Source organism: Vidua macroura, assembly GCF_024509145.1.
Source record: "Vidua macroura isolate BioBank_ID:100142 chromosome W unlocalized genomic scaffold, ASM2450914v1 whyW_random_scaffold_30, whole genome shotgun sequence".
In the NCBI taxonomy this organism is placed as follows: Eukaryota; Metazoa; Chordata; class Aves; order Passeriformes; family Viduidae; genus Vidua; species Vidua macroura.
Window position 1 is genome coordinate 2,720,868 of NW_026530534.1, and position 15,067 is coordinate 2,735,934.

Sequence of the window (15,067 nt, forward strand, 5' to 3'; positions counted from 1 at the left end):
GCTGCCCTGAGACTGGACACTTGCCATCATAGACATTAAGGACTGCTTCTTCAGCATTCCGCTGTACCCCCAGAACGCTCCACGGTTCGCTTTCTCCGTTCCCTCTCTTAACAGAGAGGCTTCACTAAAAAGATACCATTGGTTGTATCTCCCCCAAGGACTAAAAGTGTCACCCACTATATGCCAGTGGTACGTCGCTCACATCCTGTCTCCTGTTCGCAACCTATTTCCAGATGCAATCATCTACCACTATATGGATGATATCCTGGTCTGTGCATCAGAAAAAACTTACTTAGAAAATGCAGTTAAAGGGACAATCGAAACCAGAGAAAAAGCAGGGTTCGAGATTCGTGAGGACAAAATACAGTACACCAACCCATGGACTTACCTTGGATTCCTGATCCGAGAAAGGACAATCATACCCCAGCAGCTTGCTATCTGAGACGACCCAAAAAACTTGAGAGACTTACACAGTCTGTGCGGATCCATCAACTGGGTACGTCCACTGCTAGGAATTACAACAGAGGACCTCGCTCCCCTGTTCAACCTTCTTCATGGCAACGAAGACCTAGACTCTCCATGCACGCTCACAACAGAAGCCCGAGACACCATCGCCAAGGTCCAAGAAGCCCTGTCTTCACGCCAAGTCCATCGCTTCGAGCCCAATCTGCCTTTCAAGTTCATCATCCTCGGAAAAGCACCTCGGTTCTATGGACTGATCTTCCAATGGGATCTTCAGCTCGGAGACCCTTTATTGATACTGGAATGGATCTTTACAAACAACCAACCTTCAAAGACAATTACTACCTTCCAGGAAATAATGGGACATTTAATAAAAAAGGCCAGAACTCGCCTCCGCTCCCTTGCTGGGTGTGAGTTCACATGCATATATTTGCCACTAACGACTGGGGATCTGGAACATTTGCTCCAGACCAATGAAAACCTCCAATTTGCCCTAGACAGCTATACAGGCCAAATTTCCATTCATATCCCAAAACATAAACTTTTTAATGCAGTCTTTAATCTGACCCCAAAATTAGTCCAAAGTAAAACACCTCTCAAAGCTCTAACAATCTTTACAGATGGCTCAGGGTCATCCCACAAATCTGTAATGACTTGGAAGGACCCTAAGACTCAAAATTGGGAGTCTGATATCCAAATAATGGAGGGATCTCCACAGATTGCAGAATTAGCAGCAGTTGTCAGAGCCTTTGAGAAATTCAAAGACAAACCTTTTAATCTGGTCACATATTCTGCATATGTTGCAGGTATAGCTATGAGAGCAGAACACACTCTTCTCAAAGAGGTTTCCAATCCAAAGTTACATCAATTGATTTCGGCATTAACACGCTTAATCTCTCACAGAAAGAAACCTTACCATATAATGCATGTGAGGTCGCACACTGATCTCCCAGGTTTCATCACAGAAGGGAATAGGAAAGCAGACACATTGGCCATGGCAATAGAAACTCCTAACGTCCCTGACATCTTTGCCCAGGCAAAGTTGTCACACGCATTCTACAATCAAAATGTACCTGCCCTTATTAGAATGTTCAAACTTCCAAAAGATCAAGCAAAAGCTATTGTCGCCACATGCCCAAACTGTCATATTTACCAGATACCCTCGATGGGGACAGGAGTCAACCCCCGAGGACTGAACAGCTGCCAGCTGTGGCAGACGGACGTCACTCACTTCACACCTTTTGGAAAGTCAAAATACGTGCACGTATCAGTCGAAACGTTTTCGGGAGCAATATTTGCATCAACTCATCCAGGAGAAACTACACAGCGCACCATAAAGCACTTCCTCCTTGCATTCACTACTCTGGGAGTACCAAAACAAATCAAAACGGACAATGGACCTGCCTATACCTCTCGAAAATTAAGAGAGTTCTTCAGTGAATGGGGAATAGAACACAAGAGAGGCATACCAGCAAATCCCACAGGACAATCAATCGTAGAAAGGACACATCAAACCCTCAAAAGAGTCCTCAATCAGCAGCGAAGAGAGACAAAAATCATATCTCCAGTTGAGAGACTTTGCAAGGCTCTCTATGTCATCAATTTCCTAAATGGTACAACATCAGAGCCTGACCCGCCAATACTTTGCCACTTTGCAAATACCACCCAAGCAAAGCTCACTGAGAAACCACCAGTGCTAGTGAAGGACCTGGAAACACATCAAATTTCTGGGCCTTTCCAGTTGATTACTTGGGGTAGAGGGTATGCGTGTGTTCTACTACCATCAGGTCCAAGATGGTACCCAGGAAAAAACATAAAGCCATACCTAGGCACTGCAAACACTACTCCCACAAACAGTGACAAGAATTCTCCGGAGTCAAATACAAGACCACCTCAAAATCAGACAAGTTCTGCCTGGAGACAAAGACGTCGCCGAATGTCCACATACAGAAGAAAAGACCATCCCATTACGCGACAGCAGACAAAACAGAAAGTGGAAAAACATTCTGCTGTAGCAGTTAAGCCATAAGCTAGAAATAGCCTGAACACAAATTGTTCTCTGAATGAGATGTTATTAATTTTGTTTACCCTAAAAAACCCTATTGCTTTCCCTTCCTAACTTGTTAACTCTTACCAAAACCCTCTAACATTACACCCACTCCCCCATCCTTAGCTTATAGAAGAAAAAAAAAAAGAAAAGAAAAAAAAAAAAAGGAGAAGGGAAGGAAAGGAGGAAAGGAACAAGGGAGAAAACCCTCTCCTACCACCATAAAGATAACAAATGTTGCTTATATTCCCTATCAGAAGCCCCATCCTTATCCAAAGATGAAAATTATCTCCATTGGTGCTGTCCTCACTGCTGCCTGGATGTTCTTCAACATACCGTATGCCTACGGGTTGGATTAGCCCACAGCCTAGCCACAATGTTTGGGTAACCTTAGCGAAAACATTAAAACAGGATAACATGTGCTTATCCATGGGAAGCATTGATAACCCACTTTCCACATGTTTAGTAGGGATTCCATTCGTAGCAGACGATTGGCCCACCTACAATTCAGAGCTACTCCGCACCACAGGTAAGAGACCCAACATGGTAGATACTTGGGACGAGTGGACAAAAATGTTGCCCAATGCTCAAGAGGAACCCCAAGAATTGGACCTGTTGGGGTCCTCCAAGGCAACATACTGTGTCAAATTTTACTTTAGACGTCCAAAGAGCAATTGGCCAAAAATTGACCAGACAAAAAACACATACAGAAAAGACATATCTTCCATTAACAAAGCCTATAACTATCCGGATTGGTGCAATTACACCACTCGGGTGATCTCTGTATCCTCTCTCCACCCCAAAGTATTGCCCAAGGGAACGTTTCTCATCTGTGGTGACAGAGTATGGGCTGGGATTCCCTCCCGCCTTCAGGGAGGTCCCTGTAGCCTTGGAAAACTTTCCACCGTCACTCCAAATATTACCTTGTTACATAATTGGAAAAAAGAAAGCGAATTAAAACGCCACAGAAGATCCTACACGGAATTTGATGAAAATTGCAATCCAAAATTATACGATTGGAATAAAACAAAAAGGATTGCAGTCTCCCTATTCCTACCCTGGGTAGCTGCAGCTAAAGCTCTTGGTGAAATAAATCACTTAGGGTGCTGGCTCAGCAAGCAAGCCAATGCTACCTCTGCCACCCTAAGCAATCTTTTAAAGGAAGAAGAAACCACGAGACATGCATCACTTCAAAATCGAGCAGCGATTGACTTCCCACTGCTAGCCCACAGACATGGCTGCGAAGACTTTGAAGGGATGTGTTGTTTCAACCTCTCTTCACGCTTGGAATCCATCCACGCAAACATCCAGAAACTGAAGGAACTTGTGAAGGACTTAAAAGTAGAAAACAACCCAGACTGGGTTAATGACCTTTTCGGTCAATGGGGATTAACGGGATTGGTTGCATCGTTGGTTAAGGGAATTTTGTGGATTTTCATTGTAATTGTCATTGTGTTAACTATGTTCTCATGCCTTGTCCACTGTTTCAAAAAAACTATAGGACATGCATTTTTACTAAATACAGAAAGTGGAGCTGTAGCAGTCAGAGGCCCTGCAAGGCCTCCATGGCGGTCACTAGCCTAAGATAAGAAATGCAGAGTCATGATGAGTGGAACAGAGCTGCCCCTCTTCCACACATCAGACCCCTGTTATCTCTCTGTAAGGCTATAGGTCATATTCTCCTCGACCTCAGCCATAGGACAAATCCTGATCCCTCAACAGCCTATATAAACCCATACCATTGCCCAGTTCAGATGGAAGAGCTGTCACTGGAACCCTTTGCAGAAGCTGCCAATAAAGACATCTCCACAGAACTCCACACAGCCTTCACCTCTCTCCTTCCCTGCGTCTGCTGAGGCACTTTGCGAGCACAGAGCTGAAATCACTCCACAAGTGCACGCAAAGTAGCCAGTGGCTCGGAGGTAGCTGAGGAGCCCTGACAGGCTGCGCCTCATCAGCACAGTACTATCCGGGACACTTATGGCGGCTGCAGCCCCGGGGCCAGATGGACCCCCGGGGACCACCAAGCCGTAATAGGGGTGTGTATGTCGCAATTTGAAATACATGATTGTTTCTTTTCATGTAACAATTAGATCCAGACTAACAATGATTAGACTCTCAAATTTTCAATTACACTAAGAATAAATTTTTGGCTTTACTTATGCATATCAATGCCTTAAAGAACCTAGAAATGAAACAACACACTTTCAAGATAATATTAGTATAGGAGGTAATATAAAAGTTGTTCTTTATTGGAGGCCTCCAGGGGCAGATATGGAAAATGTCCACAAAATGCCCACCCCCACACAGGGTGAATACAGTTTTATAACTTTTGCAAATTAGCATAATTGACAAAAATAACCAATTAGAGACATAAGTAGATAGGCAATTTCCCCCCGGTTCAAGTCCCTCCTAAATCCTCCCCACTCCGTTGGGAAATAAACTTTGTTTATGAAAATGTGTCTCAAAGAGCTGGTCTCAGCCTTGGTTCCCAGGAAGAACCAAGATAGGATTGGGGCTGATGTGATTTGTCTTTCTGCCTATCAGGGTTGGAAAAAGTACTGGGGCAAGCTAGGAACTATATAACTACACAACAATAGAGCTAGAATATATGTGTAAAGAATATAGAGAATATATAAGCAAAAATCATTCTGGCAGCATTTCCCCCTTTAGTCTTGTCTAGTGTCTACTCTTTACATTCAACCACAGCATCTCATCATACAGCCAGCTATTATGCAAAGATTAACTACAGATATAAGTAGTATGAACAGTTCCTTTTATCCAGGCCCAGTTCAGTAACCATGAAGTGAGTGTATGGAAGGTATATTCAAAGTCCAATGAGCCTTTTGAAAGTTACCTGATGTAGAATTTGAGTTTGCTTCCAAACTTCAACCAAATCCTTATTAATTCTTTGACTCTTATCTGCAGAAGAACAACTAGTGTTAATGATTGTGCAGAGAGTAGGAAATTGAGAGCCATTCTATTTTGTAAAATTATACCAGATAAATAATGGATTTCTTCTTGTAAGGCTGAAATTGCATCTGAAATTTGCTTTTCAGTATGTTCAATAATCCTCAATATAATCAAATATTATTATGTCTCAAACTACAGCCCCAAGGGCACAGGCCCGATCTTTATCTAGGGACAAAACTTACCAGGCCTCATGTTCACATATCCAGTACCATCTTGACATGTCATTCTTACAAAGAGCTTTTGGATACATTTTGGACTAAAGCCACATGCAAATTTTGGGGCCAAACCTGAATCATGGTTACCAACTGTGCAGATAACAGGCACAAAAAGAACAATTTAAATCACATTATCCTGAATTATCTCAGTTTCTGTTTTCCAGTTGTTTCAGGAACAGAGGTCTTCTTAACTCTGGAGCAGTGAAATCAGGGTTTTCTGCCATCAACTTCAGTTTTGGTAAGGGTAGTCAGGACTTGGAATGGTCCTCTCCACTGTTCTTGGTTTGGTTTGATGCCTATATAACTTAGGTCAAAGTTACAAGGTGCTTATATAGCTTGAGTTATAAGATATCTATATAATTTGATACCTATATAACCTGAATCATAGCTTTTTATACCTATATATACCTGACATAAATAACTTTTTTTACAATCTAATGGCTAATATATAGTTAGCTAGTTGCTTAATGCTGAATAGACAAAAAAAACAAGAAAAAAACCTCACCAGATGAATAGCTTTAGAGATCGATAAGTACAGTACTAATGAAAAATTGGCAAGTGCAAAGCCAATTAGCCACAAAATAAAGAATTTAGATCAGTTAGGACCAGACAGACCAAGGAACACTGTTACTGCACATCCTCTGAAGACAGAGTTGAAAAGTTCAAATGCAAAGAAGATCTTGGAAGCCTTCATCAAAGACCCCCAATGACCCCCAAATTGGGGAGGTGCAAATGCAGTACAAAAGAACCATCTAATAACCATGAGATCATACTACGTAAATTAGTTCCGGCATGTATATGATGATGTTATAGTGACACACTAACACTAAGCAGTACTTACTGTATAAATATACCACAGCACTTGACAAAGGTGGGTGAGTTAGTTGGAACTATCCCCCTGTGAAAAACAAGTTTCACTCTTTAGAAATTTTTTATAAAAGTTTAATAAGGGATAAAAGGGATAAAATTCAGTGATGGGGTGCTTGGCTATCTGCCAAAAGCACACTGTTAGCTTAAAACAATGTCCTCTATATACTGTTACATTACAAAGTGTACATGCATATTCATAAGAGTTTATACATATTCAAACATTCTTGTGAGCTTAGGTGTTCCATGAATTTTTGCTTGGTTGTAACCTTTGACTTGTCTGCATGCCATCTTTCAGATTAAATAAATATATTTTATTTCTTCTCATGGTTTCATCCAGTTGTTTTTACACTCCCTGATAACAAGGAGTCATTAAATTGGGTTCTGGTTTTTGTCACCATTATATTATCACTCAGATAGTCTACAAATGCGAGGAACTACTTAATTATCTTACACCAGTCTCTGAGTTAGTTACATAAAAGCATTTTAACATCACACAGTTTCTATTTTAATATTATGCTACAGTCTAAGATATATTTATCATATTACTATTTACTATTTATATAAGCTATATGGTGTCCTGGTTTAGGACAAATTAGGGGAAAACACCTCCAAAGGAGCCCCTTATAGGAAACCAAACCCTCCGCAACTTCCCCCCACCACCGGGTTCAGGAGGAATTCCTTCAGAGGGGAAGTGGAAAAAACTTGTTTATTAAGGCACAACAAAAAACACTCCCCAGCACAAGAGAAATAGCCCAAGATGACCACAGATGTTTTCACCAGTCCAAGGGGGTTGAGCTGTATCTCTCTTCGCCGCAGAGGGTACGGAGATTCTTTCGCAGACCCCGGGGGAGCTCCTGCCCGGAGTAGGTCCGATGTCTTCGGGGGGGGGGGGGGGAAGGGAACAACGGAAACCGGGGAAAAGGAAAAAAAAAAATGGCAAAAAAGCAAGCCAGCAAAAAGCAGAGAAAAAAGAGAGGAAAACAGAGCCAGCAAAGCATGCAGCCAGCAGCAAGCAAGAGCAGCAAGCAAGCTAAGCAGCAAGCCAGCAGCCAGCCGGGGTGGGGGGGAAGGAAGACAAAACAAACTGAGAACAGGGAGCAGAAACCACGATTGGGATAATGAGCATGAAAATGTCCTGTCTCCACGACATTCCACCCCTTATCCCATATCGTGAACATGTTACTGAACTTCCTTCCCACCTGCTCAAACCTTCCACACTTACACATTCCCTTCCATTCTCACTTGCTCTGACTTTCGACATTTACACATTTCCTTCTGTCCCATGTCTGTGTGGTTTAATGTACAAACAATGGCAGTAACATCCAGCAAATTGAGATGTTTGCATATGAGTCTCACCCCACAATCAGGTCTCCCTGAGGTACACATCGTGTTCTTCCATCTTTCTGCATTATCCACCATGTACAACCTGGTCCCTGAGCAAAGACAATCCCACGAATGGGTTTGTCTGTACTCGAGGCAGAATTGATCCACACTGTCCTCCCTAACAAACCTCTGATATGTGCCACTGGGACTTTATCTCCGTCTACTATATTCAGGGACTCAGACTGGGCAGGACCTGCTCGATTGGTGGAACCTCGGGTGTTAACTAACCAGGTGGCCTGTGCCAAATGCTGCTCCCAGTTTTTGAAAGATCCCCCACCCAATGCTTTCAAGGTGGTTTTTAACAGTCCATTGTACCTCTCTACCTTGCCTGCAGCTGGTGCATGGTAGGGGATATGGTACACCCACTCAATGCCATGTTCCCTAGCCCAGGAGTTGATAAGGCTGTTCTTAAAATGAGTCCCATTGTCTGACTCAATCCTCTCAGGGGTACCATGCCTCCAAAGGACCTGCTTTTCAAGGCCCAAGATGGTGTTACGGGCTGTAGCATGAGACACAGGGTAGGTTTCCAACCATCCTGTGGTGGCTTCCACCATTGTGAGCACGTAGCGCTTGCCTTGGCGTGTCTGCGGCAGTGTGATGTAGTCAATCTGCCAGGCCTCCCCATACTTGTACTTGGACCACCGTCCCCCATACCATAGGGGCTTCACTCGCTTGGCCTGTTTGATGGCAGCACACGTCTCACAGTCATGGATAACCTGAGAAATACTGTCCATGGTTAAATCCACCCCTCGGTCTCGTGCCCACTTATAGGTGGCATCTCTACCCTGATGGCCTGAGGCATCTTGGGCCCATCGCGCTAGGAACAACTCCCCCTTGTGTTGCCAATCTAAATCTATCTTTGACACCCCTATCTTTGCAGCCTGATCTACCTGCTGATTGTTTTGCTGTTCTTCATTAGCTCTACTCTTGGGGACATGAGCATCTACATGGCGAACCTTCACAGGCAGTTTCTCTACCCGGGTAGCAATGTCTTTCCATTCTTCAGCAGCCCAAATTGGTTTTCCCCGACGCTGCCAGTTAGCCCCTTTCCATCTCTCCAGCCATCCCCACAGAGCATTGGCTACCATCCATGAATCAGTGTAGAGGTAGAGCTTTGGCCACTTCTCCCTTTCTGCAATGTCTAGGGCCAGTTGAACGGCTTTGAGTTCAGCAAGTTGACTTGATCCACCTTCTCCTTCAGTGGCCTCTGCGACCTGTCGTGTGGGGCTCCATACAGCTGCTTTCCACTTCCGATTCATTCCTACGACGCGACAGGAACCGTCAGTGAAAAGAGCATAGCGTGTTTCCTCTGCTGGCAATTGGTTGTAGGGTGGAGCCTCTTCAGCCCGTGTCACTGGTTCTTGTTCTTCGTCTGTGACACCAAAGTTTTCACCTTCAGGCCAATTTGTAATCACTTCCAAAATCCCAGGGCGATTCAGTTTACCAATACGGGCGCGCTGCGTGATGAGGGCAATCCACTTGCTCCATGTAGCACTGGTGGCATGGTGGGTAGTAGGAACCTTTCCTCTGAACATCCACCCCAGCACCGGTAGTCGTGGTGCCAGGAGGAGTTGTGCTTCTGTACCAATCACCTCTGAGGCAGCTTGGACTCCTTCGTAGGCAGCCAAAATTTCCTTCTCTGTTGGGGTGTAGTTGGCTTCAGACCCTCTGTAGCTCCGACTCCAAAATCCTAGCGGTCGGCCTCTAGTCTCATCAGGCACTTTCTGCCAAAGGCTCCAGGACAGACCATGGTTCCCGGCTGCAGAGTAGAGCACATTCTTGACCTCTGGTCCCGTCCTGACTGGGCCAAGGGCTACTGCATGAGCAATTTCCTGCTTAATCTGGGCAAAAGCTTGTTGCTGCTCAGGGCCCCAATGGAAATTGTTCTTCTTGCGGGTGACCAGGTAAAGAGGGCTCACGATCTGACTGTACTCAGGAATGTGCATTCTCCAAAAGCCTATGGCGCCTAAGAAAGCTTGCGTCTCCTTCTTGTTGGTTGGTGGGGACATAGCTGTGATCTTGTTGATGACATCCGTAGGAATCTGACGCCGTCCATCTTGCCACTTCACTCCCAGGAACTGGATCTCTCGAGCAGGTCCCTTGACTTTGCTCCTCTTGATGGCAAAACCGGCTTGCAGGAGAATCTGGATTATTTTCTCTCCTTTCTCAAACACTTCTGCTGCCGTTTTCCCCCACACAATAATATCATCGATATACTGTAAGTGTTCTGGAGCCTCACCCTTTTCTAGTGCAACCTGGATCAGTCCATGGCAGATGGTAGGACTGTGCTTCCACCCCTGGGGCAGTCGATTCCAGGTGTATTGCACTCCCTTCCACGTAAAGGCAAACTGAGGCCTGCATTCTGCTGCCAGAGGAATGGAGAAAAACGCATGAGCAATGTCAATAGTGGCATACCACTGTGCTGCCTTGGACTCCAGCTCGTACTGGAGTTCCAGCATGTCCGGCACAGCAGCGCTCAGTGGTGGAGTCACTTCATTCAATGCTCGGTAGTCCACAGTCAATCTCCATTCTCCTTCAGATTTACGCACAGGCCAAATAGGGCTGTTGAAGGGTGAGTGGGTTTTGCTAACCACCCCTTGGCTCTCCAGCTCACTAATCAGTTTGTGGATGGGGATCACGGCATCTCGATTCGTTCTATACTGCCGGCGATGCACTGTCGAGGTCGCAATTGGCACTCGTTGCTCTTCCACCCTTAGGAGCCCTACTGCAGATGGGTTTTCTGTCAGTCCAGGCAAGGTGTTTAATTGCTTAATGCTCTCTGCTTCTACAGCGGCAATTCCAAAGGCCCACCTGAGTCCCTTCGGGTCTTTGTAATAGCCGCTCCGGAGGAAGTCTATGCCCAGAATACATGGAGCCCCTGGGCCGGTCACAATGGGATGTTTCTTCCACTCCTTCCCAGTCAGGCTCACCTCAGCTTCCACCAGGGTCAGTTGTTGTGATCCCCCTGTCACACCAGCAATGAAAACAGGCTCTGCCCCCACATATCCCGATGGTATTAGCGTACACTGTGCACCAGTATCCACTAAAGCGCTATATTCTTGTGGCTCTGATGCGCCAGGCCATCAGATCCACACCGTCCAGAAAACACAGTTTTCCCATGCCTCTACCTGGCTAGAGGCAGGGCCCCTCTATGCCTGGTTATCCTTCTTTCCTTGGGCATATGTCTTGGAGGTTCCCTCAAGGGGATCAGACATGTCATCATCATACCTGGCTGTTCGGCTACAGGCAACTGGGGCTGCTTTCCTTTTCTTACCTTCCTTCAATTCACGCACCCGTTGTGCCAGAACAGCAGTAGGCTTCCTATCCCATTTCCTCATGTTTTCTCCAGACTCACGCAAGAAGAACCACAACTCAGCTCGTGGGGTATACCTTCTCTCCCCAACAAGGGAACGTCTGCGTTGGGTGCCAGGGCCTCTAATTTGCACAGCTGAGATTTGGAGGAGGTCCTCCTTAATCTCTTCCCTGAGTTTCTGAGTTTCTTGCGGCTTTCCTCTATTTTGCCTTCTAATTCCTGCAGTCGTGTCTCCACAGCTGCAATTCTGGCATGAGTCGGGCCATGTACAGCATCCGCATATGCCCGAAGCTTCTTTGCCATATCGAGTACAGTCTCATATACCTCCTCCCGCTTCATTATTGCTAGAGCAGAAGCGTATTCAGGTGGCCCAAGTCGCACCAGTTTCCTCCACATTACAGGTGTGCATGGTACAAGGTCCGGATTCCTAATTGTTACGTCTTCTGAAAAAATGATCTCCACCACTGCCATCTCCCTCAGGCGTTGGATCCCCTGTTCTATGGTCTTCCACCGTGTCTGCTGGACATAGAGGTCATCGGCACACAGATATCTTTGTGCTACGCTGTCCAGAACCCGTTCCCAGAGGCTTTGAGGGCTAGCCCCCCTCATCATGCCTTGGTCGATGACAGGATCATGTGACAGGGACCCCAAATGCCTTGCTTCAGTGCCATCCAGAATGGTAGCCTCCCCTGCCGCATCCCAAAGGCGGACCAGCCAACTAATTATAGATTCGTCGGGCTGTCGCCGATAATCCTTCCTTAGGCCTCGGAGGTCCTTCAGGGAGAAGGAATCAATATTAGTCTCTGATCTTGTGCCAGTTGCTTTGACTCCTGATTTTATGTCAGGAGGTGTTGAGGGTCCTTCTCCTGCATCATACTCATCATTGTCATCCACTGGTCGATCGGTCTTCTCTGTGCACTTTCCACTTCTCGTGCTAGTAGCAACAGCCATTGGTTGAGGCTTACAGTCTGGTTTAACTGCTGGCTTCGAACCTGGGCTGTTGGCTGCAGCCTGAGTGACTGGGATTGCTGCTGGTTTATCTCCCTGCCCCCCTTCCTCTGTCTGCTGCCCTACAGTATCAAGCAGAGTACGATAAGCATATGCCAGGGCCCAGCTCACTGCAATGATCTTTTTCTCCTTGGGGTTATCCTGGCATTTCCCTTTCAGATACGTCGCCACCTCAGCTGGGTTCTGGATGTGTTCAGGTGGAAAGTCCCAAACTACAGGATCAGAAAACTCCTTTAAAATTTGGCCCATATCCTCCCATTTCCCGCACCACTCAGGATTTTTCACCCTTGGTTGTACTCCTAAATCAGAGGTCTCACCAGCCCCTCTAGAAATCTCAGCCTTCATCTTATATAAACTGCGGACAGTATAGAGAAAGGTTATTAAATTAAATAACAGAAAGATGGTATCCTTGGCAGTCAGGGAGGACAGGACATTTCCTAATAGAGATGTAAACAATTCGGAGGAGGAAAAGGAAAGCAAAGGCTGAAAAACATCCTCCCCCATAACAAATTTATCACACAGCCACAACCACGAGTTATACATTCCTGGAGCCGATAACAACATTTTTATAAGCCCCTTGCAAAGTATTACAGCCAAGCCCAGCCCGATAAATATTCTCGTTAGTGCCCCTCTGCTACAAAAGCTACGTATTAGGGACAATACCGGAGCTACTTCAGGATAAGAAAATAACTCCAGGGACCATAAAGCTATCAAAACTTCAAAGAACCCTAATGACCACAAATAGAGGCAGGCTTTCACTCCAAATGACATCATAACTTTAAAAAAAGACATACCAATATTCCCACAGAACAGTTAAAGCCAAAAATATTATTAGAATAAAGTTTTTTCCACTTTGTCTGGGCCTCCCCGTACGGGCCACCAAATTATTTGTCCTGGTTTAGGACAAATTAGGGGAAAACACCTCCAAAGGAGCCCCTTATAGGAAACCAAACCCTCCGCAACTTCCCCCCACCACCGGGTTCAGGAGGAATTCCTTCAGAGGGGAAGTGGAAAAAACTTGTTTATTAAGGCACAACAAAAAACACTCCCCAGCACAAGAGAAATAGCCCAAGATGACCACAGATGTTTTCACCAGTCCAAGGGGGTTGAGCTGTATCTCTCTTCGCCGCAGAGGGTACGGAGCTTCTTTCGCAGACCCCGGGGGAGCTCCTGCCCGGAGTAGGTCCGATGTCTTCGGGGTGGGGGGGGGAAGGGAACAACGGAAACCGGGGAAAAGGAAAAAAAAAAAATGGCAAAAAAGCAAGCCAGCGAAAAGCAGAGAAAAAAGAGAGGAAAACAGAGCCAGCAAAGCATGCAGCCAGCAGCAAGCAAGAGCAGCAAGCAAGCTAAGCAGCAAGCCAGCAGCCAGCCGGGGTGGGGGGGAAGGAAGACAAAACAAACTGAGAACAGGGAGCAGAAACCACGATTGGGATAATGAGCATGAAAATGTCCTGTCCCCACGACATATGGTGAATACATAAACTCACAGATTATACTATACTAAAAAGCAGTTACAAGGAAATATAAATTGTACCTAATCAACATTTTTGTGATTAATAATAATATACAAAAGCTAATACATAAATGCAAAAGCCAATACTATATTGTCATTTATAACCCCCCTCACCACCAGTGCTGCAATAAACAAATACCTGCTTTATAGACGTCATCTATGAGGATATATTTCCAGCCTATCTTTCGGGCATTAGGTTTTTTCAGTGAATTTTCTCTCACCTGCTTATCTGAAAGAAGGATAATGCATTTCTTGAGAGTCAAATGGAGGCAATTAGGAAACAAAATATGTAGCTGGGTGTCACAACATTCCATTGAAATGGCCCTGGCTGGGGGCAGGTTGCAGGTGATAACGGGAGAAAAAAAAAGGTGAGGGGGCTACCCTGGAGGTTTGACTGGGTTTTTGGGCAGTCCAGTTTCCGGGTTCAGGGGAGGAAAGTGTTGTTTGCCATTTTCCCTGCTGCCTGACCGCTCGGAGCTCAGGACCAGCACATGTGGTGCTGAAACATCAGGACTGGGTCTCGCCGGACCCTCTGCTCATGAGGTGTTGCCGTGTCCACTTACGTGTGTTGCACTCTGAGATCCCGCTCTGCTGTGGTTTTCCTGCACTGCAAGTGTGCTTAATTCTTTTTTTTTTTTGTTTTGTTTTCTGGCCATTTGGGGAGTTCCAGAGCCAACATGTGGGGTGTCCCCATATGTGTCACCTCTGCGCCATAGCCTGGAAATTAACCCTCTGGTCTCTGAGGTCGTGACACACGCCCCCTGCAGCTGCAGGGAATCATTGCACCTGCCCTGCCCCGCCAGGAGCCCACCAGCACCCCTGCTGGCTGTGACCATAACTACACCAAAGGGGAAAGACTGTATTTTGGGTTTTTCTGGTTTTGTTTGTTGTTGTTGTCATTATTGTTGTTTGTTTGCCTTTTTATACATACACATACTAGTAAAGAACTGTTATTCCTTTTCCCATATGTTTGCCTGAAAGCCCCTAAATTTCTAAATGTTATAATAATTTGGAGGGTAGGAGTCATATTTTTCCATACCAAGGGAGGTTCCCACCTTCCTTGAAAAACACCTGTCTTTCAAACCAAGACAGATTTTGGTGTCCAATGGTGGGGCCTGAGGGCATGGAGAGGAAAGGGTGAAAAAGGAATAACAGTTCCTGGATAACCTAATTTTTTGTGTACTGAATATAGAAACCTCATTAGGTGGCACCGTGTGATCTAGCTTACCCTGTTTCAGGTGGCACATGGTTGTGGCTATATTTTTCCTATTTACTGCTCCTTA